This window comes from Grammomys surdaster, unplaced genomic scaffold (assembly GCF_004785775.1).
Source record: "Grammomys surdaster isolate TR1022 unplaced genomic scaffold, NIH_TR_1.0 193, whole genome shotgun sequence".
NCBI classification, from domain to species: Eukaryota; Metazoa; Chordata; class Mammalia; order Rodentia; family Muridae; genus Grammomys; species Grammomys surdaster.
The window spans coordinates 335,689-360,333 of NW_021604638.1; the positions used below are offsets into that span (position 1 = coordinate 335,689).

The window sequence follows — 24,645 nt, forward strand, 5'->3', positions numbered from 1 at the left end:
GAGAGAGAGAGAGAGAGAGAGAGAGAGAGAGAGAGAGAGAATCATCCTAAGCAAGCTGGAGGAAGAAAATCATAAAGGTTGGGGAAGAAATCAATAAAATTGAAACAAAAATAACAGAGAAAAAAATCAATGAAACAGAAAGCTTGTTCTTAGACAAGTTTAATAAAATTGATTTAGAATCTCTTCAAAGACAGACAAAGGAAGAATCAGACAAGACACAAGCTATCAATATCAGAAATGAACCAGGGGCTATCACTACAGACCCCACACACTTCAAAAGACTCACAAGGGAGTCACTCCGCCCCACACACTCAATAATGTGTATGAAATAGACCAGTTCTCCAAAAGGCATAAACTGCCGTGAGCCGCTCCATCTGAAATCGATAACGTGAACAGTGTTCTAACTATTATCAAATTGAATTTGTGATTTTAAAAACTCACAAATAAGAAGTCTCCAGGTGCTGGTATAGAGAATTAACTTTACAGAGAAATTAATACTAGCTCTAGACAGATACAGGAAAGGAGAGAATGTGCCATGGACCCAGATATCATCCTCACACTACAGAAAGGTCAAGCAGAGACCAGCACCCCTCACCAATCTAGACCCAACCCCTCTGCAAAGCATCATTAATTAAATACAAACTAATATATAAGAAGAATCACACACCATGACCATGTGTGTGCTCTGCCATATTAGCAGAGTAGAGAAGGGAAGCACATGGCTACGTCAGTCACCTCAGAAGCGGCTTTAGGCAACCCAGCAGCCATCATGGAGAAAATACTGTCTACTCGGTGTGACAAGTACTGGTCTCAGCACTACAAAGTGAATATTAGCCAGTAAGAGGGAAAACTGAGGGAAGGAAAGCTGTCCATTGCTCTGACCCAACAGAGCTGTAAAATGGAAAAAAAGTCATGTAAAATCCAGGCAGTGAAAGACACATGGATTGAGAGTTTTATATAATAAGTTCTGTAGTTACAAGATCAACACACAAAAATCAATTGTATTTCCACGCTACTTGTGATTCCATCATGATTCAAATTACAATGTCATGTGTACTCAAAACTGCTATGTGAAACAATAACCCAGCATTCCAAGGGCTCACAAGATTGCATCTTACACTGACAAAATTACTCAAACAAAATATAAATAATAAAAAGACTTATTGAATCCCTGGGTTAGAAGATTCAACCTAGAAAAAATGTTAATTATCTCCCTAATTGATATAGAAATGTGGATCATGTATTATTAAAATCCCAGCAAGAATTTCTTAAGATCAAAAATAAAAGAGGACAATAAAAGAGGAAAAACCCGATTCACAAGGTTTAAAACCTCATTATAGAGCCATGGTAACCAAGGCCGTGCTATCTGGAGGCTAGACATGCGGGTCAATGACATCTCACCATGGCAAACAGTAGAAGCAGAACTGCACAAAAGCACCCAACTGAGACAAGGTCTTGGTGTGTTTACCAGGCTGGCTTCAAAATCAGAGACACACCTGTTCTTTCTCCTCGGTGCAGGATTAAAGGTGTCCTCAGTTGATTTTTGACAAATGTTCAAGACAGTTCACTGGAGAAAGCCTAGCATCGTCACACATGGCTCTGAGGAATCAACTCTTTTGGGGGTCCTGGGGCATAAAAGCTAAAAGGGGGATCCTAAACTGGGGTTACCCTTAGCTACACAAACAGGAGCTCAAAACACAAAGCAAGCCCGACTACAAACGGTGAGACCATGATGTGCTGGGGAAAAGAACAAGGGGAAGACAGGGGATCTAAGGAGCAGTGTCAATGGCAGGGACCATGAGACAAGGTTAGACCTTTGCTAGGTTAGACCCCACTAAAATGAGAATTCTTTGCTCTGTGAAAAGCACCTGTTTATAGAATGAGGCGAAAACCACAGCCATAAATGGGAGGGGAGGGCATTTGCAGTCAACATGGCTGCCAAAGGACTCATATCTAGAATTTATAAAGAGCCATAGAAACTTAACAGTGGAGAAATCCAACGATAACACGGGTAGAAAATGAGCAGAACGTCTAAGCGATGGGCCGACAAGGACCTGCCCATGGCACACAACTCTGTGAGTGTTCTAGAAGATCACGTGGCTGTTACGAGCATGCAGCAGGCTACCCGTACAGCTCTGGTACTTCCCAAAGAGATGAAAGCATGCTCTCATGCACGTCTGCGCTGTCCACGTTCACACCAGCTTCACACCTCATAGCCCCAACCAGCAGCGGCCTGTTGAGCTTCAACGGGTGCAAGTTTAAGCCAACTGTAAGTATCTGTACCATAGAATCTTACTCAGCAATAAAAAGACACAAACTAGAGAGGCTGGGGGAGATCTCCGTGGGCTAGGTACCTACCATGCAGTGTGAGGACCCGAGTTCAATCCCAGAACCCACCTGAAGAAGGATGGACGTGGTGATACACACTTGCAAGCCCATCACCAGACAGGCAGAACCAAGAGAACTGATGGGGCTCACTGGCCAACAAGCCTTATCTACTTAGCAAGTTCTAAACTAGTGAGAAACTCCATCTCAGAATGTAAGGCTGCTGATACCTAAAGGACAACAGCTTAACCTCTGGCCTCCACACACATGCACACACAAATGTATGTGCATGATACTCCTCCCAACACACTCACACGTGCCTGCACACACAGGAACACATACACCAAAACTTTAAAGATAGAAATAAAAAAATAAGAAAAGAAAATAAGAAATTGAATGGATCTCTAGAGACTTAGGCTGAGCGAGCAAAGCCAGACCCCAAGAGCTACACATGATATGATTTCTAATATATAAAATATTCTTCTTAAAACTTTATGAAGTAGAATTGGAGTTAAATCCATTCATTTATTTGTTTGTTCTCTTTAGCTTGTGTGCATATGTGCAGGTGTGCGGGTGTGTGGTTTGTAGGTGGGAGAATACAACATCACAAATGTGGAAGCCAGAGGGAAGCCTCCTTCTGCCATGAGGGTTCTAAGTATCAAACTCAGGTTATCAAACCTGGCAGCAAGTGCCTTTACCTGCTGGGCTCTCCCACCATCCTAGGATAAAACATTCCTGATGTGACAAACTCTAAGGCAAGAGAACGGAGCCATGGTTACCCACACTTTGGAGGAAGGCAGGGCATGGGACCGTAGGCTGGAATTAGCTGGCCACTAGCAGGTCCTTGACACTGGTAGGAGAGTCCTGTACCATTGCCAGTTGCAGAAAGCAGATGAAACACAACCAGGAAGTCTGTTTGATTCTTACAGATCTACCATTGTTTCCATAAAAGGCTAAATGATTAAAATAAAAACAAATGAATAAACAGATCAAAAGGACTGCTCTGTTCAGCGCAATATCCACAGAGTATTGACTCTGTGCCCCAAGCCACAAGTTCCACTAATGAACCCTGATGGGTCATTTTCCATAATGCTGGCCTGAAACTCCAGTGATGCTCCTGCCTCAAGCTGCCATGTCAGAATGACTGGCGTATATTATGTCCTGCTTTCAGTTTTTATAATTCTATTGAAATGAAATTCATAGCACTGCCACCCTTGGAAATGCTTCAGCATGGATATGACCTGGGAACCATCACAGACTTCAGCTGACTTGAAGGAGACTCCCAAGGCCCTGACAAGTGTAGCCAGCTGTTGCCTAAACTGCACTGTAGACTCGGTGAGAAATGTACGTTTCTTGTACCCTGAGACCATCCTGTGATGTCTATGCACTGGAGTGATGCAGGCCTAGGATCCCAGAGACAAGCTGTATTCTTGCATTTTGGCTATCTACAAACCCGGAGACTCCTTCTCTCTGAGGGTTTTGCCATGTCTCACAATAGACTCTCTGGCCTTTGTTCAAAGTGTTAGGTGAGACAGCAGCTGTGACTGGTAGCCCAGGCTTGCTCCCCCCTGGCTTGTCCCACATCAAGCCAAGCCCTTCCCACCTTCCTTTTCCAGGCCTGGCTCTGTGTAGACAATGTTTGTGGCCTCTGCCAGGGAAAGGGTGTCTCTGGCTGGTGACCCCTGACCCTCACCGTGAGCTCACTTCCCCAGGCAGCTGTGCAGCAGTCTCTCAGTCTCTCTGTCCTTTTGGGTAACTCTGCAAGCAGGGAGCTCCTCTTTTGTAGCCATCTGTCCCCTGGCTGCTCAGCAGCCATCATAGAAAGCCACGATTCACATCCCGGCCTTGGAGTCTCCTTGCAGATGCCCCCAAAACTCAATGCCCACGTGATTTACAAACACCTGTGACCCCAAAACTCAATGCCCACGTGATTTACACATGCCTGTGATCCCAAACACTCGCTTTCAGTGGGATGATGGGAAGGGTTTGCTAGGGGCCACCAGCCCAGACATTCCCTTTGTCTGCTGAGCTCAGGACACCTCTCAGGTGTGTCCCGTCCCTTGCTGGGTCAGCAGATAGCATCTCAGCCTTAAACTCTGTACTTTCTCTAAGGAGAGAAGAGGTGCGTTACCCTCAGCCCTGCCTCCCAGACTTACCTGAGATTCCTCTAACTTTCCCACTGGAAAATAATTTTTCTGGGTGACTGATCCTGACCTGAATGGCTGCAAATGTTTTTACTACCAGATAAATGGATGCTTAGGGATAGAAATGGAGATATGGGGTGTGTGTGGAGGGGTCTATTTTCAAAACTCTTGGGCTGATATATGTTTCTAATCAATTCACACCTCTGACTTAATTAGGGTACTTTTGGTGAAGATTGGTTTATAAAGCAAAGCAATGTATTTCCTTATTAATCTTCAGAAATGTGGGTCATTTTATTTTGTGTATATGAGTATTTAACTGTATGTGTGTGTACCGTGTGTGTGTACCATGTGTGTGTGTGCCTGTTGTTCAAGGAGGATAGCAGAGGACATTGGGCCACTTGGAACTGGAGTTAAGGATGGTTGTTCCCTTCCCTATGGGTCCTGGGAACCCAAAATAGGTCTTCTTCAGGAGCAACAAGTGCTCTTAACTACTGAGACATCTCTCCAGTCCCCTTATTTGTCTTTCTCTGTTGAGGAGAACACAGACTGTAGGCTTGGTCTCTGACAACCATTATGAGCTGCAGTAAACATTTTTGACAGGTACAGCCACAGAGATAAACACACTAGAGGCAAAAGATTCACTTGCTTAAAAAAAAAAAAAGTCTAGAAGACTCTTTATGTTGAGTCCTGCAAGATTCACATACCTTTATGAAGGGTAGTAGGTTCTCAGACTGTAAAGCTCTGTTCTAAAGCCCAGTAGCCCACACTAGTCCTGAGAGACAGAGCCACAGGTCCAGGGAGGTGAGAGGAGCCTAGAAGGGCTTCTCTCTCTCTCTCTCTCTCTCTCTCTCTCTCTCTCTCTCTCTCTCTCTCTCCCTCTCCCTCTCCCCCTCTCTCTCTCTCTCTCTCTCTCTCTTCTCCCTCCCTCCCTCCCTCCCTTCTTCCCTTCCTCCCTCCCTTCCCTTTCTAATTCTCTCTCCTTTTCTCTCCCTCTCCCTCTCATTCTCTTTCTTTTGCTCTCTCTCCTCTCTCATTCTCTCTCCCTCTCCCCTTCTCCCTCCCCCCGACTCTCTCTCCTACTCTGCCAGAAAGTTAACTTATCATTCTCTATCAGTGTCTGCCCGAAAGTGGACTCTCAGCACAGAGAGATGCCCCACACATGCCCCACACACCTCAGGAAAGAGACAAGACGGTGTCCCCGAGGCTGGCATTTGGGTCAACTCCGTGTTTCACTGAAGAAAACAAAACAAAGCATCTTGAGAAACCTGGAGGACACTGCAGTGGAGATGAAGCTCGGTCTGGCCCAGAAAAGGGAAGTAAATTAAATTCTACGCATTACTCAATGCGACGGTAGCAACACTCAGAAAACAGGAAGCCAGGAGAAGCAAAAACTGAAAAAGCCTTCGGAGACCATGACTGTTGATCTGGAAACCCAAGAGGCCCAGAAAGTCTGCATGCAACGTTCTGCTCTAGAGAGGAGGCTGTGTGAGAGCGAGGGCATTGGTTCTCCTGGACATAGGCTGACATGAGCATCTGGAAGGCATAGCGTGAGTATTTCCATTGTAGATGGCCATGTCAGGGGAGCAGGGAACATCTCTTTTCACCGGGGTACCATTTTCAGTTAAAATGTGAATTTGTTATGTCTGTAGGTCCACAGCCAGTGAAGCTAGGCTCGAAAGCCAGGTAGTCTAGGCCAGTTCTGAGAGATACATCCACAGGTCTGTGGAGGTATGATGTCTATCTTAGAATATCACACCAAAATATTCTCCCTCAAGAGGAGCTTCTTTTTCTATCCCAGTCTCCACTGTTCTCTGACCCTGGCAGGACTGAGGGCAGTAATGAAGGGATACGTACTTCACTGGCCTCCCAATATCAGGGTTTCTCTGGCGATGCCATCTGACTAGCAATAAGAAAAAGTCCTGAGACACAGCAGGCCAGAAGCCCTGGCTAGGGACTCTCCAGCTGATTGTGACTTTGAAACTCAGCAGAGTCATTACTTTGCTCCGTTTTGACATCAGTGATTTCCAGGTGGTTGCAAGCCTCGGTCTTGTTTTCAGTTACATCAGGGGAAGGGCTTGTTTCCTCTGGACTTTAGAAGAATCAGACTGAACAAGTTCCCATGGCTTCTTGCATGAGCCATGCAAGCCACCACAGGCACGAGGCCTCGGGAATGTGAAGGTGGGATAGGAAGGATAAGCTGCAGGGCCAGATACAGTGTCCCTGGTCCATGCAAATGGCCTGATGCAGTGTGTCTCACAGTAGCATTTAATAGTCTCCTCTGCAGCCCAGCTCCTGGCTTTTATACCAGCATTCCCTTTGACTTCTTGGTACTTCTTGCTATAATGACAGAGAGAGAGAGAGAGAGAGAGAGAGAGAGAGAGAGAGAGAGAGAGAGAGAGAGAGAGGGAGGGAGAGAGGGAGGGAGGGAGGGAGGGAGGGAGGGAGGGAGGGAGGGAGAGAGAGAGAGAAAGAGAGAGAGAGATCGATCAAGTATGCATGGTGCACATGTGTTCAGAGTCCGTGTATGTAGTACTGTGTATCTGTAGTCCCTGCACTCAGGAGGCAGGAGTAAGACCATCCTCAGCTACATAGAGAGTTTGAAGTCAACTAGAAACACATGAGACTTTATGTAAAAAAAATCCTAATATACAAAGCAATAAAAGTTAAAGGGTGAGTTTCCAGGCTGTGAGCTCTGTCAGAACATTAAGTCATTCTTCTGAGCACTACGAGCGAGCCTGTCCGCAGCATGCAACAGGCACCAAAGAAGCTTCGAGGGCATAGTCATTGAAGGAAAACAAAAATAAACTGTCAGAGTTAGCTCACTTCCTAAGGCCTTACACACACACACACACACACACACACACACACACACACACACGAGGAAACAAACAAGAAAGGTAAATGGCTCTATACTAAGATCAAGGCTCTCTGGGAACATTGCAATTTGTACGGACTGTCTTTAAAGGAAGAACTGTTTAATGAAGCCCAATGAACTAGCCACAAACTATGAGAGGACACCAGAAACCCCAGTTCAAGATTCACAGCTGAAAAGAGCACTCGAGGGCCAGGCTGTTCTTACACAGTGGCATTGGCATCTTTATCCCTGTAGGCAGCTATGTCAGGAACAGCGACAAGCTCCCCTGCCAGTGGAGGTCGGGTTCAATTGCAAGGCTTCACAGATCCCACATGGACACATGCTGATTATGGGCTTCAAGAAAGACTCACAAACAGAGCAAGAGCAATGTGCAAGGCTTCTCGTGTCTCCGTAAGTCAAATCCGTGCCGACCTTAAGACTCCATTTAGGAGCCAGGCCCAGTCGCTCCCCCTCCTACTGACTGCCTCTCCCATTCTTTGAAGGACCTTCAAAGTGTGTGTTGAACAAATGAATGGAGTCGAGGAATACTCTCGCTTGTTTCAATACAGACGCTTATACCGCAAGACACAATTTAAGAAGAGTCAACATTCCACATCTTGTTGTGAGAAACAGACATTCATTCTCTTACGGACACTGAGTAGATGACTGGGTGACTACGTCTCCAGCCCTTCTCTAGTTTGTCAACCACATGTGCCATCATAGATTTGAACATCCATCACACACAAATGGCTGCACACTTAGCTCTGGGGTCTCTGGACAGCACCCCTTTCCAAGAACAAAGTTAACTCTCAGCCGACATCCACTGAAGGATGCTGGATCAAGGATCTCCTTTTCCTGAAATGACTTAGAGACATTTAAAACGTAAATGCCAGGTGGAAACTCCATAGAGTGGGACGACTCAAAAGCTCCAAAAAACGTGGTCAGGAAACAAAGGCATGAGCTGCCACACCCATGTTAGGAGTTGCTGTGGGGCTAACAACTCCCTGCCTTGCAAACACATAGAACAGGGTTTTATTTTTTCCTGTGGAGCTGGAGGCTTTGGAGGCCTGGTCACCCTGACAGCTTCTGTAGGGTTTCTTCCAGTGTCAAAGGCAGGTGCTAATCACTGTTGCTGTGTGTGAGAAACCAGGCTGTGCCTTTGGCCTCTCTTTATGGAGGAGCACTCTACAGATGTGTGAGAACCTGCTGAGGGCTGTTGTTCTCCTGGTACACAGGAAAGGGCATATGGAGAAGTGTAATTGGACCTGCACTGCATGCAATTATCTGTCTTCATGTCCTCTGGCCACTTAAATGATGTTTTTATTCAAAGCGTGACGAATCCAGGCAGTTTTTTATTACCTGTGATAACGGGGGTCAAGGGTCAGCTGAACAGTAGAAATGGAAACATTACTCCTCATGAGATTTCTCCTTTCCATCCTTTCCTTCCATAGCTCCCTCGGCCAGGGTCCAAGTCCTAGTGTCCCACTGAAGGGATGCTGTGCTGCTAGCCCCATTCCACCCCAGCAAGGACACAGCTCCTAGAACTCAGACTGACACTGAAGCAAATCAGCCTCCCTGCGGGTCTGTGACAGAAATAAGTGTCCCATTGCCCACAGTGCTCACGTGTGCTCTGTGGCGTATCATTTGTATGCGCGCCACCTGCAGTCATGCTGACTTGCTTTTATCATTTCCTATCTGCCAAGCTGTACTTTAAAATACTGTATTTTTATAATATATATAAGAGTACTCCATAATTATCGTGGTGTGTGTGTGCATGTGTGTGTTCCTTTGGGTAGGAATACACACATTTGCATATGCAGATAGTAACACATTTGCATATGTAGATGACAAAAGTTGACATTGTGTATCTTCTTCAGTAGCTCCTCATCTTGTTTTTTGAGACAGAGTCTCTCACTGAACCTGGAGATCACTGAGGCATCTAAGCTAACTGACCAACAAGTTCCAGGAATCTGTCTGTCTCCCTGGGATTATAGGGAGACCTTGCCTGCCATTTTGCATGAGTGCTGCTGATCTAAACTCAGTCCTTTGCACTCAGATGTCAATCACTTTATCCAATGAGGCATTTCTCCCCAGCCCTAAGCATTACACCTTTTTAAAAGAGTTGTGTAGTAAAAGATACCACCAACCCCAGCTTGGAGCAAGAACCAGAGGGTGGCATCATCCAGCAAGCCTGGTAGCACACATGAGGAGGCTGGACTTAAACCTGTGCATTTCGGTCATTGCCGATGTCACATGAAGGTCACCATATCAAAGAGAATAAGGACACCGGTGATAAGTTTGCAAGCTTTCTGTAAATCTAAAATAATTCCAAATAAAGAATCTATTCAAAGACAATAATAATTTCTATATTTACCAATGTGTTTATTAATGATAATAATAACTATTATTGTCATTAGTAGAAGTCTCTCCTAAAGTTACAAGAAAAAATTACGAAAACAAAAAAGAAAATTTTACCAAATATCCACAGGGCTTTGCAGAACAATATTGGGAGATGTCAGGTCAGGCAGGCCTACACATCTGTGATTCTCCATACATTGAATGACTAAGTGGGTGGCACAGGGGTTGTTTTCTCTAGCCCCAAACCTCTGTAGACAGAGTTATGCCAGACAGAAGAGAGATAGACATTCCACACCACTACAAGAGTCTCCATGAACCCAGAATAGGCAGAATCTCAAAAGTAGGGTCCTTCTGACCCAAAAACAGACAGCTACACCCCCATGTACCCTGGGCAGCCAAGGCTGTTTGGGAAATAAATACCCACAGGACTCATTTTGGAATAATTCCCCTCACATTGGCAGAGCTAACTCCATCAAGAAAGCAGTGACCGACTCTCTCTGGGAGAAAGGTCCAATGGCCACCTCCCAGGGATGGTCCACCAATGCTCGTCTGCAGGTGATTGCCCAAACTAATCTCTGTGGGCTGTGCGCACACGGTGCCACCTGTAATGAAAGTGGATGAGTGACAGCTGAAAACCCAGGGGGAGAGCAGAGTGTTTACTTCCCTAAGATTGTGTCTCTGTTCAGGAACCTGTGATGTGGCTCCGGAACTCTTGGCTCTCCTACCTCTAATCACAGAGTGTAAAAAAATAAAATAAAATTGTTTTTTTCAGCTCTGGAAGTGATTTTGTTGGCATCACCTACTGTTTGGTAGATTAAATTTTTTGAAGCCAGAAAGAAGGGGGGAAAAAAATCGTGAAATTTCAGCAAAGTCAAAAAAACAGACAAAAAGCGTGTTCCCTCTCCTTATGTTCCCAAAGTTTCCTAAGTATGGAGTTGTTTTCTTTTTCTTTTTATGAGTCAGGTTCATCAGTCCAGATGAAGAACAATATGGCTGGATAAGACCCTGCCACACCAGCCATGGTGGGGTAGGGGAGCTACCTAATCAGTGCCTGTTGGATATATTTATAAAAGCAGTGTGTTTAAACATTTCAATAAACAGATCAAAACACAGATTTGTGTGTTAGCATCAGCCAGCCATTTCTGTAAGCCAAGATGACTTTTGTCCTTGTGAAACCAACTGACAACACTCCTTGAATCCAAGGGCTGGTCTGGGAGGCCTTGATCGTTCTTGGGACTTTGATTTGTGGTCTCTTGAACTCTTCTTGTAGATCACTTTCAACTGTCTGTGTTCTTACTCTGAATCCCTTCAAACCCATTTTTTGGAAAGAAGCAGAACTCAGGTAAAAAGCTACTAGGTTCAGTTCTCAAGCTAAAGTTCATGTCCCCAAGAAGGGAAGAGTCAATATGACCTCAGCCCGTGTCTTCTCTACAGTGTGACCTCAGCCTGTCTCTTTCCTAAGTGTGGGGCTCACCAAGGGCTCTGGCCTTCACAGCAGTACAGACCCTGATGGCACCACACTAAGGGAAACAAGCCAGGCATACAGACCAGGAAGTCCTGCATCCTGTTGCATGGGCAATGCAAGAGACTCATCCAAGTAGAGTTGAATAGTGATGAGCAGGGAGGTTGGGGGAAATGGCCAAAGGGATGGATGCTCTATTAGTTAGCTACTTGTCCTGTTTCTATGGCAAAATACCCTGGAAAAAGCAACTTAATTATTTTGGCCTACAGTATGGTCCATCATGATGGAAAGTCCCACTGGCAGCGGCTTGAAACAGCTGATCCGTTACACCGGACTCAAAGCCACACAGCAGAGAACAATGCACACATGTACTCAGCTTGCTTTCTCCTTTTTGTTTCAGCCAAGCCCCAGGACCATGGAATGCTGTTGTCCACACTCACTGGTCTTCCCACTCAATAAACCCCATCGAGATAATAACTCACAGTCGGTATGCCCAGATGGTAGTCCTGTAGGTGATTTGAGATACTTGGATTTGATATCAATGTTAACCATTTCAAACACATTCCAGAGATCTACACAAGATGGCCAATTCAGCTAACAACCCTGTAGTCTCCATGGAAACATTCTTAGGGGGCGAGGCTAAGGTAAATTTCCTTAGTACCGATCTCACATTGATAGAAAGTGCCAGAGGAAACTTTAGAAGATGGTAGATGTTCTAATCACCTTAATGGTGTGAAGACACCATAAGTGTAGAATGTTCTACCCTATGCCCCAAATTGTCCAGTGTATAACATTTTTCTCAGTACTCACTTTTCAGTGCTGAGAATTCAGAGAAATCGTGAAATTCATCCCTGAGTCACTCAAATGACAATCACCTCTCACTACCCACAAAGGTCCTTCTCCATATCCTCCAAGTCAAGCCCTGGATATAGAGAATGCCTCCTCCTCTCAAGGTTTCCACTCAACCCTTATTCTAAGAACTTGAGAGGAGTCGAGAATCGAGCACCAACAGTATTTTGGGGTTCATCCAATCAAGCAAGGTCAAGTCCAGTCCAGCACCCTCCTTCCTTCAACACTTCAGGCAGATGTGGGGCTGTAGCACACCACAATTCCCTTCTGAAACTTCCTATCATTTTCCAGTCAGATTTAGCATCTGCTCTCAAACCAATTTATCACCTTCTTATCTTAGGTCACAGAGCAGAGAAGAAACATGACTGGATAATGAACAAATGGAAGTAGCCTCACCTCTCACCAGACCCTCAACTATGGCCCACACCATTCCATTGCTCCTGTTCAGACCAGTGTGTTCTGAGCACACAAGCAGACAGAGACACACGCAGGTGTTCGAAGATTAAAAAAGAAAATTCAGTGTATTGTATACCCAGTATGGCCCACTTCCCTCTGACTAAACGAGGCTCTGACTTTTTCCAATTTGTTCCACTCCTTCCCTCTGCCAAGAACTCTTTTGTCTTTGTTCCACTCTTCATCTTTTGTGTGGAGCATCATAATCAGGATAATTGAAGAGAGCGACAGATGACCAAAAAACTAAACAAACAGCCTCTAACCAAAAAAGCCACAAGGGAAGACTACACATGCTCTCCCAGGTACCAGGCAAGTCCCATTCAACCATCATACAAATGCTCAACAAATACAGGTGGAGACCCAAACTTAGCCCTAGGCTTCCTTGCAGCCAGATGACCTGTGGAGAAAAAGATATGTCAGTCTTGTTTACAGGAGACTGACAGTCTGGCAGAGATGTCCGTAAATAAGAAAGTGCGTTAAATTAAATAAATCCCAGTGGTAGTGAATGTATGGGAGTGAGAAATGGAGCTGAAAGAAGCCATCGGCACAGTGAGACCCTCACAAGTGAACCTAGAAGATAGGGAGCCCAGCCACAGACATCTGGGGACAAAGGCAGAGAAGACAGAAAACACAGAGACCTTGAGATGGCCTCTTGCTTGCAAGGCACAAAGGCCAAAAAGAGGCCAGTCAGAGAGTGCTGGGAGAAGCCAGAGGCCGTGTAGGGAACAAGTGACACAGAATCCCCAGGGTGAAAGGAGAAATGGTCTGCCAACTAGTACAGGGCTTGGTATGAACTTGGGGGAATCGTTGAGACCAATGCCCGGGTCAGGACAGAAGGAGGAACAGGGATGTGGAGTTTCCATGGGATGAGCAGACAGTAGATTTTCTGGAGGGTTGAGGTGGACCTGCTTCTTCACAATGCTCAAAGTACAAAGAACTAGAGTCATGGAGTCTCTTTGTTTGTAGCTCTTAGTCTGCTGTCCAGAGAACAGCTCAGGGGTTGATTGCCTGAGTTCCATTTCCCGTAGGGCTACGTGTGTATTCTATAGAGTTCACCAGGGTGTGTGGAAATGTATATTGGGTATCTTTGGAGACGTTCCAGTTTCTGGATGCATCTGTTTCCTCTCCCTGAAGTGAGAAAAACAGATCCAGGTCCCAGATGTACCATCTATAAGGCCTGACGCGGCTGAGAGACATGGGGAGTCGCATCTGCCTCTAGGGTCTCATAGCCCTGGGCACATTCTGAACCCTTGAAACCGTAGGTCAAGCCTCTCTTGTCAAATCATGCATTCCTTAACAATGTGGACAAACACTGAACTTGTGTCACGCGATTCCAAGTGGGCACGTGGTGAGTGCTTGCCCAGGGAAGCCAATGCTGTATTGAAAATTAAGTATGCCCCCACAGCTTTATCTAAGAAAGAATTCACTAACACACACACACACACACACACACACACACACACACACACACACACAAATTGTTCTCCAAGGCTATAGTGACCAAAGTCTCCTCTGGCCCTGTCCTTGGCCTCCTGGAGATCCACCATCATTGTCTGGCACTTTCTAAGACATGCTGATGACCCAGAAGAGAAGCAAGCTCACTCCTTCAGCCTTATGACCAGAGATCTTGGCTGTGGGTGACCTAGACAAGTCAGCCAGTATAGCAAAAGTAAGTATTTCACCTTACATGCCTTAGTGTTCACTCTCCATGAAGCAATCCACAGCTTTTGCCAAACCTCTCACTCCTCAGGGATCCACCCCATGAGAATACACCCAGCCCCGCAGGGAGGGCCAGACTCTAAAATCCACCTCTGACCTTTCTGAAAGTCAGGCAGTAAGTCTTGAGCATGTTTCGTGTCTTGTCGACTTCTTGTTCCCTTTAGGTGAAGTTCCTTGAGATCTGGCTCAAATAGAAGGAATTCAGAGCCAGACGGTCAGAGCCAATACTTGTGTTCTCTGAAGCAAAGGTGGCGCGGAGCTGAGTGGGACATAGAGCTTAGAAACAGAGTTGGTCCAAGATGATGTCTGTTGAGTCTGAGGACACCAGGCTGAGAACAGTGCTGGGAGCCAATCAAGGTTTTGGTCAAAGTGTTCAGGGCACCTGCCTCTCCCCTTAGAGGCAAAGAGAAACCTCATTCAAACACATTACGTCTCTATCCCGGGAAAAATCAACAGCCCTTTTGCTCTGGGATATAATGATGTCCCCTGGTCCATAAGGTCCTATGTCTGCTTCTTCCTCTTGTCCCCCCCCCATCCTAGACTCTTGAACTCCTGCCTGTGTCAGGGTTCCCAGGGAGCCACACTCATGGCCTGGAATGCTCTTCCAATTCCTCACCGTCTGTTGCTGACCTTTCATATCTTTAGAAAAAGTCCTGAGTCAGCAGTTCTCAACCTTGGCTAACACTGACCCTCTAACACAGTCCCTCATGTTGTAATAACCGCTAAGCACAAAACTACCTCACTGCTACTTAAAAACTGTAACTTTCGATATCTATCGACTGCTATCGATATGAATTGTAGTGTAAATATCTGACATGTAGGATATCTGATGGATGACTACCCTCCAAGAGGTCACGACCCACAGGTTGAGAACCTCCTGCTCTAGCTGCTGCTTCAGCCATCTCAGGTCCCCATGTCCTCATCATGGTGGTGATTATTAAATATGTTGTTACCTAGTTCCCATGGGGCAGCATCATTCTCTTACCTATTCCACACTCATGACTGGAAGTGGATGTGTTAGTGGGTGAATGGATGGGTAGATACATGAGTGGAAAGGTGGATGGATGGATGGATGGATGGATGGATGGATGGATGATAGATGGGTTTGTAAATGATGGATGGTTGGATGAGTGGATGATGGGATGGGTAGATGAATGGGTGAGTAGATAGGTGGATGGATAACTGAATGGATATATGGGTAAGTGGATAGGTGAATGGATAAGTGGACCTTCCAGTCAAACAGTGGTTTCTCCTCTTACACACTCTCCCTCACAGTTCTTGTATATTGCCCCTTCTACCTGGAACTACCGTATTTTCCTTAATTCACATAGTCAAACCCTACCCCCCCCCCCACACACACACATGGTGGAACCCAAGAGCTGCCTCCTCACGGTCCTAAGGATCCTTTTACAGCTAGACATCTTTCCATATCCCAAACTCTACCAACATCACATCTGTGATAGCCTCTTGGGTGAATCCTTGCCTGTCTTGTGTTGCAGTGGCCTTAGATTTGTTCATAGGACTCTAAGATCTTCAAAGGAGAGAGATTCCTTTTTTATCACTACAATAATAAGTATGACCAGCTAATGATACCTGTGAGACCTCTACATGGGACAGAAGCACTTTGCCAAATATATCATTTCAGAAATGAAGACAAGAAGCCCATGGCCATGAAATCACTTGCCCTAAGCCAGCCAGCAAGGGTTCAGCAAGGACAATTATGGGTTCAGGCTTCATGGCCTATTTTCTTACTTTCAGAAAACTACGGCTGACCTTTGGTGAAGACCTTTTCCTCATACTGTCAGGTGAGAAAGCCAGGAAGGCTCCTCTACTGGGTGTCTCCCTAGTCCAGCCTTCTGTTCAGGAGAGTATCTCCCAACATACAATGTCAGTTAGAATAGGAAGCCATCCCTACCAACTCTAAAACTGTAGAACCTTCATCACAAGTAATATAAACTCCCATGGAACCTTTTTTACTGTAGGGAATCCATACCAGGATGCAGCATGTCTTACTCTCCTGCTCCCCCATGGTGAGATACATGGCCAAACCATAGAGCAACTCTAGATTTGAGTCTTTGCTTACTTTGCCATTAAGTGTGGTCAAGTGGCTCTACCTACCCCAGGCCCACTGTATTTCCTTAGGGCAACACAAACCCCAGGCCTGAATAATTACGTACACAGCATTAGCCTCAAGACCAGGTACAGCATCAATGCTAATGGTAGTGTTGTTGGGATTAGGATTATCCTCCAAGGGCTCTCTCTGGTCCTAGGCCATCTCAGTAGACACAGTCTCTAGAGGATGTTTCCTTTTCTTCATAGAGCAACACCAGAACTTTGGGGGAGGTTATCCGAGGAGACAGGAGCCCTGTGGCTTGCTGGGAATACATAGATCAAGGTGGCAGGTCACGCATACATCACCAAGCCCCAAAGCCTCATGCATCCACCTCCACACCAGCCCCCTCACATCCGCATCCGCGCAGAGAGAACACGAGAACATGTGTGTGCATTCACCCCAGCCCACGTGCGCTGGGAATGCCGGGCGGCTATCAGCCTGCTACCCTTGCCCCTGCTAGAAGCCATGGGCAACTGGAGACTGTGCTCACTGATCTCCCACCTAGGTGAGCCTGCCAGGAGGGCCAAGTGTATTTGCATATAATTTGCATGTGTTGACACAACCCTTCCCATCTCTGCACAGAGCTTTCCCAAGCTAACCTGTTATTACTGCCTCTCTGAAGTTGGCGCCGCCGCTCACCCACCCACTGCCAGTGAGTACTATGCAAGGAGACAGGCTGGGAGCTGGCAGATCAGAGCATCTCACTCCAGCGATTTACACACACCCTCCCAGCCTCAGTTTCTCCTCTGGACAAAGCATACCAAGACAGATTTATACAAAAACTCCTCACATAAAATATCCAAAGGGAAGTATAGCTTACATGTAGAAAGCTCTTTAATTGCACCACGGGGCCAAGAATTGCCTCTGGGTGAAGAAGTAGGTTCCCTAGGCCTCAGTGAGTAGTTGTCACAAGCTCAAAACTACAGGATTCTTACTTAAATGTATATTTCCTGGGAACAGTTGAGTAGTGTTTTAGAAAGAACTGCTTCTATAGAGCCTTCTTGTATCAAGACAATGGTCACTGTTTAACTGAAATTCAAAATTTAGCTGGCTGTCCTAGATTTTTATCTAAACACTTTACCTGGGGCCGAGGCCGGGGGCTCCTGTCATTACTAATATCCTGTTTTCTTACCGTTCTTACAAAGCTCTGGGGGACATGGTCTCTATTTCCCAAATGTCCTGCTTCCTACTCTGGGATAGGAAGCAGGGGGGCAGAAGGCTTCATGCGAGGCAAGTTGAAAATTGCTGAGGGGGAGGGGAGAGAACATGTGCTTCCTAATCTAGGTACAAAGCTAGACTGTGCTCTCCTCTACTCTCTGTGAAGAGACTGGGTGGTTATCACTGTGAACGTGAGGCCATGCTTCCTGTGGTGAAGAGCACGCGTGTTTTCATCAACAGAGCTGGTTTCTAGGGCCTCCTCACAGGATGTGAGCCCTGTGGCAGGTCACAGAGGAAGAGGCAAGTTGTGGCAGGGGCTGCAGCTTGGGGCAGGAGGGGTGGTGGTGGAAGGGGGCTGCATGTGGGCCAGGCTGTTTCAGTTCAGTGGCTGGAGGAACAGGAGTCCAAACCTGTGGTTATCTACAGAGCTCTTGATCAGCCTTCAGTCTGGTTTTCCTGATTCGAATTCAGTACATGCTAGACTTACTAGATTACAGTGTTTATCTAAGCTAGGCACCATGCAGGGTGAGGCAGAGCTCAGCATCTGAGTTCAAGCCCCAACTCCACTGGCTACTCAGAACCACTACTGAAGGAGCCAGGGGTCTAAGTGTGGCTCATTTGTAGAGTACTTGTCTAGCATGCACAAAGCCCTAGGTTTGTGATCTGCAGACTGCGTGGCACACCTGTCATCCCAACATCAGAAGGCAGAAGCAGGAAGCTCAGACTGTCTTAGGTCATTCTTGACTATATAGCAAGTTCCAGACCGTCCTAGGCTTCCTCAGAGCCAGAAAAGACGAGAGAGCACCCACCAAGTGTGTGTATGAGCCATGCGTGGTTACTAGGCAGAGTGTCAGCTCTGTACCTAAGGGCTTTGTCAGGCCAGGCTTTTCACCCTGGGGAACTCGGATGCTATTAGAAAGGGCGTGCCTCACCCAAGAGTGACAGTTTCCTTCAAGATTTGTGGAGAAGAGAAATTGTATGGTAAGACCAGAAGATATAGCATGGAGTGTAGTAACAGATGAAAATCCAAAAATTAAAACACGGGACTCCACATTCTTGCCCATAAAGTAGTGTTGGGCAGATTCTCACCCTTCAGTAAAGTTGCAAAGACGAGGTAACATCAGGCAGCACTTTTCCTTGCCCCCACCACCTCAATGAGATCTGCCTTCTGGGAACTTATATTTCCCGCCGAGTCTGAGACAGGGGTAGGTCTGCTTCAGTGTGAATGATTAAGCCTTAAGCACCCATGGCAGCTGAGGCACTGAGGAAACCCCTGGGGCTCTCACGGGTTACTAATGGCATGCAATGTTCAGACCTCCAACAGAGGCCAGGGGCCTCAAAATCACTTTCCTCTTGGCTTTGGCAAGATGTACCTGTACCTGTAGTTCAAGTATGGCCAGCCTCAAAAGGACCATGGACTTTCAAAACTAATGGAGACCTGTCCTCTGCATCTGTCCCTCATGGATGGTATTCCCTGCCTACAGGATCCATCCGGCCCCCTTCTCTAGGTTGAAGGTGCTTCAGAGGAGGGCTGAGAGAAAGTGGCCAGGGAACTTGGAGTGTGTAGGGGATAGAACACACTCAGGCCTGTGAATCTGCAGGGGCATAGCTCACGGTCCTTGATGCCACCATCTGAATGTCAGGTGAGAATGGAGGTGACCACATCACACCTGAGCCAGTGTCCTGCTGGCGCACAACCTCTGTTTTGCCCATTATCCACAGAGTCTTCAGAAGTTCAGGGAAGGAGATTCTTCCCCAGGGCCCTGGGAATATAAAACTGGCCATGATCATTGGAATTTTGCTATGCTCCCAATTTTTTCACTCTACAGAGGGAAGTCTCACATGCCTCTGGACACAACGGGACTTCTTCTATGCCACTCTGAAGAGTTCATCTGCGGCCTGGCCTTGGATTGGCCAACCAGAAGGCATTTATTCACTGATGAAACCTGTGTGCTGACCTCCATTGATGTAAGGCACAGCCATGGATGAATCAGGCTTACTCCCAGTTGTGGAAGAACACTCTAGATCACTGAAGAGAATGTAAGGGTGGTTTGTCTCTTCAGAGAGGACTATGGTAGATGGATTCCCATGTTCTCATTGGTCTAGTGATGATGTTAACACACTGAGGCAGTTACCTCAGACCCTGAATTTCTTCTGTCTATTCATTCTTACTTCTGCCTATGCTCAACCTACCCACTGCCTCTGTCTTCTCTCAGGAAAACATGGCTCCACGCCAGGGGCCTCCTGCTCTGCTGTAGTTCTTCAATAGAACAGGCTTACCTCTTGAAATTGAAGCAGGTTTTGAGGGGGAGGTGGATAAAACTGACCTTGTCAAAGTCAGCAGCCCTCTTCCTGCAATATTAGAAATGCTCCCCAGGGCCTCTCTTTCTTATTCCAAGCCATGACCCAACATCCCCCCGACCCCCGGCCCCAACAACACACTAATTTCAGCTTGTACAACCTTTCCTTTAAGAAAAACAAGACATTAACAATTGTAGTTCTCCCTTGGCCAATGTCCAGACTGCGAAGAGCTGGAGCCAAGACATTAACGGATACACCCGGAGAGGCCAAGGGCAGGGGCAGAGCATTCTGGACAGGCTTTTGTCGGAGACCAGCCTGAAAGGCCTTGTGGAGAATCCGTGCTTAAGATCAACACCTCCAGTCTGAATGGCACGCACGCCAAGGCCCCTCAGAACCTTGTATGGAACATGCCTGTGACATTAATTAATGCCAGGCAGACTGCAAGAACAGAGTTGGAAAACTAAAAATAGAGCTTTTGCCAACTGACTCATCTCTGACTGCACAGAATCCAGAGCTCTGCTCTCAGCTTCTTCCCTACATGTGCGACATATTATGCTCTCTTTCTCCCTCAGTTCCTCTCTTCTTCTCCCTCTCTCCCTATCTCCCTTTCCCCCTCCCCTTTCCCTCACCCCTCTCTCTCCTCTTTCTCCCCATCTTTGCTGTTCTTCTCTTCTTTGCGTTGGGAGGTCTCACTTCTGGAGGTGATGGTCCCACTCAGCTACCCTCCGACCCATAAACATGCTTAATAAGCAAGGAAACCATCGCTTTTCCTGGCTCCCATGGCCCTAAATCCTGTCATTTGTACTTCATGTTTTCCATGCGGATACCCCTGCCCGTTACATCACATACAACTCTATAGCTTCATTTCCGATTACAGTCCCATCTATTTTAAACTTTGTTGATTTCTGTAAGGAAGGAAGCCTATTTCATACAGATTAGCTGGACAGCTGGATCTGATTGCTTCTGATTACCCGGCTTGGGGCCACTAGGGAAAGAGATTTCCCAAAGCCCCTTGGATGGTGGACCATTCCATATGGCCCCCAAAGTGTGGGTCACTGCTCACTCCAGGGAGGAAGGGCCAGCAGCCTTTGTCAGAAATCAACAGGTCAAGGCGAAGGCAGGCTCATACATTGCTCCACACCTCAGGGTTTGGAGACTGTGCTGGAAGATGGGGGTGGGGGTGGGGACCAGAAACCCCTGGATTTCAGAGCTCTTGTGTGCCCCTGAGTGGGGTGGGGGGTTGTGTCAGAAACAACTGCGTGTGTTGGAAAGAGGCATCCATCATGCTTGGGAGACGAGAGACCAGGCATAAGCATCAGAGCCCTTCCTTCACCTGGCCTTGCACCCCAGACCTCCAGGTGCATAAAGAAATCACAAAGTCCCCTCTCACCTTTCAGTGGTCAGTCCACAGGCAAGGGGGGGCTGCCGCATTCTCCTGAAAGCTGGTGGCTCCGATGAGGCAGGAGCTTTCTGCCTGCTCGTCCCATCTTTGTTCTTTGTGCCTCCTCTAGAGAAAACTCGAGTGCTGGAGATTTAAAAAAAGAAGGATGGTGTGTGTGTAGAGGGTGGTGGGAGTCAGGGGTGCCGAGGCGGTAGGGGGTGGCAGAGGGACCCCCGGGGGGTACTGAGCAGCCTGCCCTGGTGTGGGTTCGGGGTAATGGCCGACACAGGGGAGATGGCTTGCCTGCCGGAGCTCAGCACCACGGCAGCTTTGTGTGGGCGGCGGCAGCTCACGGCTGGGTTTCAAACCATTACACTGAACATTTGCAAACAGATAAAAAAAAAAAAAAAAACAACCCATTGGGCACGAATGGAAACTTCTGTGTTCCTTCTTTCCCCGATCTTTCTCCTTCTCCTCTGCTTGAGGGTTTCCCTGGAGGAAGGCCAAGGTGATTGCTGGCCCCTCAGATCTCTCCCAACCCCGTATCCTCCAGCAATTCCATCCCTATGACCACCACCATGTATAGACAGGAGCCAGTGTGCAAGATGTTCACCAAGCCTTCAGGTCCGTTCATCAAGCAACACCCTCTCCTCCAAGGTCGCTCTCAAAATCCAGACACTTGGCAGCCATCCAACTGAGAGGGGTCTTGGATTTCCGTATTGGAAGGTGTGAGGTCTATTTTTTATTTCAAAACTACCTTAGAACAAGACAGCATGAAGCTAGATGAGGAAACACTGTCTTTGCTGGGTGACCCTCTTTCCAAAGGACATCCTGGGAAGAGTGGGAGGAGCTACTGCTTGAAAATGAAATGGATTCCATGTACAAACTACTTTGAAAAATGTCATGTAACATTGTGCCCAGGAATAATAACCATAGTTCTCAGCAGGCAAAGGCTCTGAAAAGTCCTGCAGTAAAGAAGCCTGTTTTACTCTGTTTGAATATTTCCAGGACGTGTGAGAGTTTAGATGAGAGGTCTAGGGCAAACGAGGCAGCTCAGGGTTCACCAGTTCAGGACTCTCCCCTTGGTACTACAGACAGTTGTCAATGAACTTGAGACTACGGCTCTGTCACAGACAAGAGCAAAATATACATGACTAATTTCTCATGACTGTGGGTAGCTGTTAATATGTCCCATCTCCCTTCCAGGTGGGTTTCTGCTTCATTTCTACAACTCAGAGGCTATGGGAGACAGAAAGATGCTCTCAGGTAGACTTCCACCTTCAGGGGTCTCCCAACCACAAAGCTAGGAGATGTGATATCATAGCCTGTCCTCCAAAAGTTCAGAACCTTGAAGCACACATCCTAATGAGGTGACAGAGGTGTCATTGCACCCATGCTGCAATGACAATGACAGAAGAAAGAAAGTGAAGACGTTGGAGCAGCAGGACAAAAGAGGGAAGAGCGGGGCATGCTGAGAGCCAGAGGATTTCCAAAGCCATTATTAGTACAAGTAGAGTAGCCTATGAGTTACTTCCTGTTGCTGTGATAAATACCAGCAAAAGCAGCTTGAGGAGGAACGGTTTACTTCATTTTGCAGATCACAGTCTGCCATCAAGGGGAGAGAGGGCAGGAACTCAAGGAAGGAAGCTGGAGGCAGGAGCTGAAACAGAGACCGTCAGGCAGCAGATTGCTCCCCATGGCTTGCTCAGCCTGATTTCTTACAGAAACTAGGACCACCAGACCAGGGATGGAACCACCTCCCACATCAGTTATCAAAAAGAAAGTGTCCCAGGGTTGGGGATTTAGCTCAGTGGTAGAGCACTTGCCTAGCAAGAGCAAGGCCCTGGGTTTGGTCCTCAGCTCTGGGGAAAAAAAATGAAAGAGAGAAAAAAAGAAAGAGAGAAAGAGAAAAGAAAATGTCCCACAGTCTTGCCTACAGGCCAGTCTGATGGAGGCGATTCCTCACCTGAGGTTCCCTCTCCCCAGGTGACGCTAGTTTGTGTTGAGGTGACAAAACCTAAGCAGTGTTTAAGGTAAGGGGCGACCCACCCTGGCCTCAGGGCCTCTCCCTTCACATGGGTTCCTCTCCCTTATGCAGAGCGCTCTGAGTCTACTGTTGGCACTACAGATAATTTGTTCTTCAGAGGACAGAGAAATGTCTGACAGGTTTTGATCGTTGCAGCTAGGGGCCAAGCATACAGACTAGGGCTGCCGGTGAATGTCCTTCAGGGCAGATGATGGCCCCACAAAGAGGTTGCAATCCCTAATACCACCATTGCTGAGTGGGTTCCCTTGCAGGGTGCAGATGAGAAAGACATGAGCATTCTGTGCACACTGGGAGGCAACCATGATGTCTGAGTTCATTCTGATAGTACCCGGGGCACAGGATGGAAAAGGCTGGAAAATAAAATCTCCCTGTTTCAGACCCAGAGGAGAGAGAACCAGCCTTCCTGGTAAACCATCAAATTATATGATTAAAAAAAAAGAAAGGAAGAACGGAAGGAAGGAAGGAAGGAAGGAAGGAAGGAAGGAAGGAAGGAGGAAAGAAGAAAAGAAGGAAGGAAGGGAAGAAGGGAAAGGAAAGAAAAAACTGCCTCATTTTGCTTAAGTACTTCCGACAGGTTGAACCCTGTGAGGAGAGTGAATCGGTATAGAAAAGCTTAGAGAGGCTTGAAAAACCCTGTGAGCACTTCAGCAGATAATCGCTCATAATTAAAGCATTTTCTAGACTCCATTAAAAAGGCTTTAAACAAAGCTGAAAATTATTTGTTGACCTTCACTCTGAAGGAGGCAAACGGTCATGCCGACAACACTAACACACCAGGCCTGGTTGAAGATTTTCATTTAAGGCAAAGGCTAGCAGGACTCACAGCAGTGCTTGGCACGTGGCACGTGGCAATTATCTAACAGCCAATCCGAGGGAACCGTGAGGCCACACCCCGCAGACTGATATCCTGGTTACTGCGCAACCTCAGAGTAGACCGTGCTGCTCTCTGGCCTCCCACTCCCTTAGGACCTCCAACTCAGGGATCAGGCCCGGAAAAGTGGAGTAAAAAAGCAAGTGGTACACACCCTGTAGAGTTAGTAAGCCTAGATCAGCAAGGCACAGACACCCGCGTGGAGCACAAGGAGAAAAGAACGAACATGTGAGGGAAACTGAAAAGGAAACTTTGGAGGAAGCATGGATGGTCAAGTTCCTGATGTGGCCTTGGAACAGAGCTACACAGCCTTCAGGTGGTGTTGGAGATCCTGAGTCAGCCCGTCAGTTCCCCTGCCATGCTGATTTCTCTAGTACATGTGTGCTCCAGTATGGAACACGGGACAAGTGCTGGTTAAGCAGTTGGTCTCCTGAGCTTGTCCTTTGCTAGGCCCTAGGAACAAAATCCCCAAACAGTTACAAATGGTTGGGATGAACAAAGTTAAAAAAAAAAATCAAAAAGGAATCCAAAAGAGATCTAAGTCCATCATTTGTTGGCTGAAAATTTCAACTTCCACCATGCTACCTGAGGAAGGAAAGGTGGGCTAGTA

General features: G+C 46.9%; 1 protein-coding gene across 3 annotated transcripts in view; it reads right to left on the reverse strand.

Annotated features, from left to right (window-relative positions):
- Znf831 (zinc finger protein 831) overlaps positions 1 to 21,219 on the reverse strand; it is a 107,184-nt gene extending 85,965 nt beyond the window's left edge. For 2 of the 3 annotated variants that reach the window (XM_028769553.1, XM_028769552.1), the window contains exon 1: positions 5,642 to 5,767. The gene's annotated coding sequence lies outside the window, so the exon portion shown is untranslated. Of the gene's footprint in view, positions 1 to 5,641; positions 5,768 to 21,126 lie in introns of those variants that run through there. The other variant, XM_028769554.1, reaches the window with a different exon arrangement.
- Between the last annotated feature and the right edge of the window lie 3,426 nt (positions 21,220 to 24,645).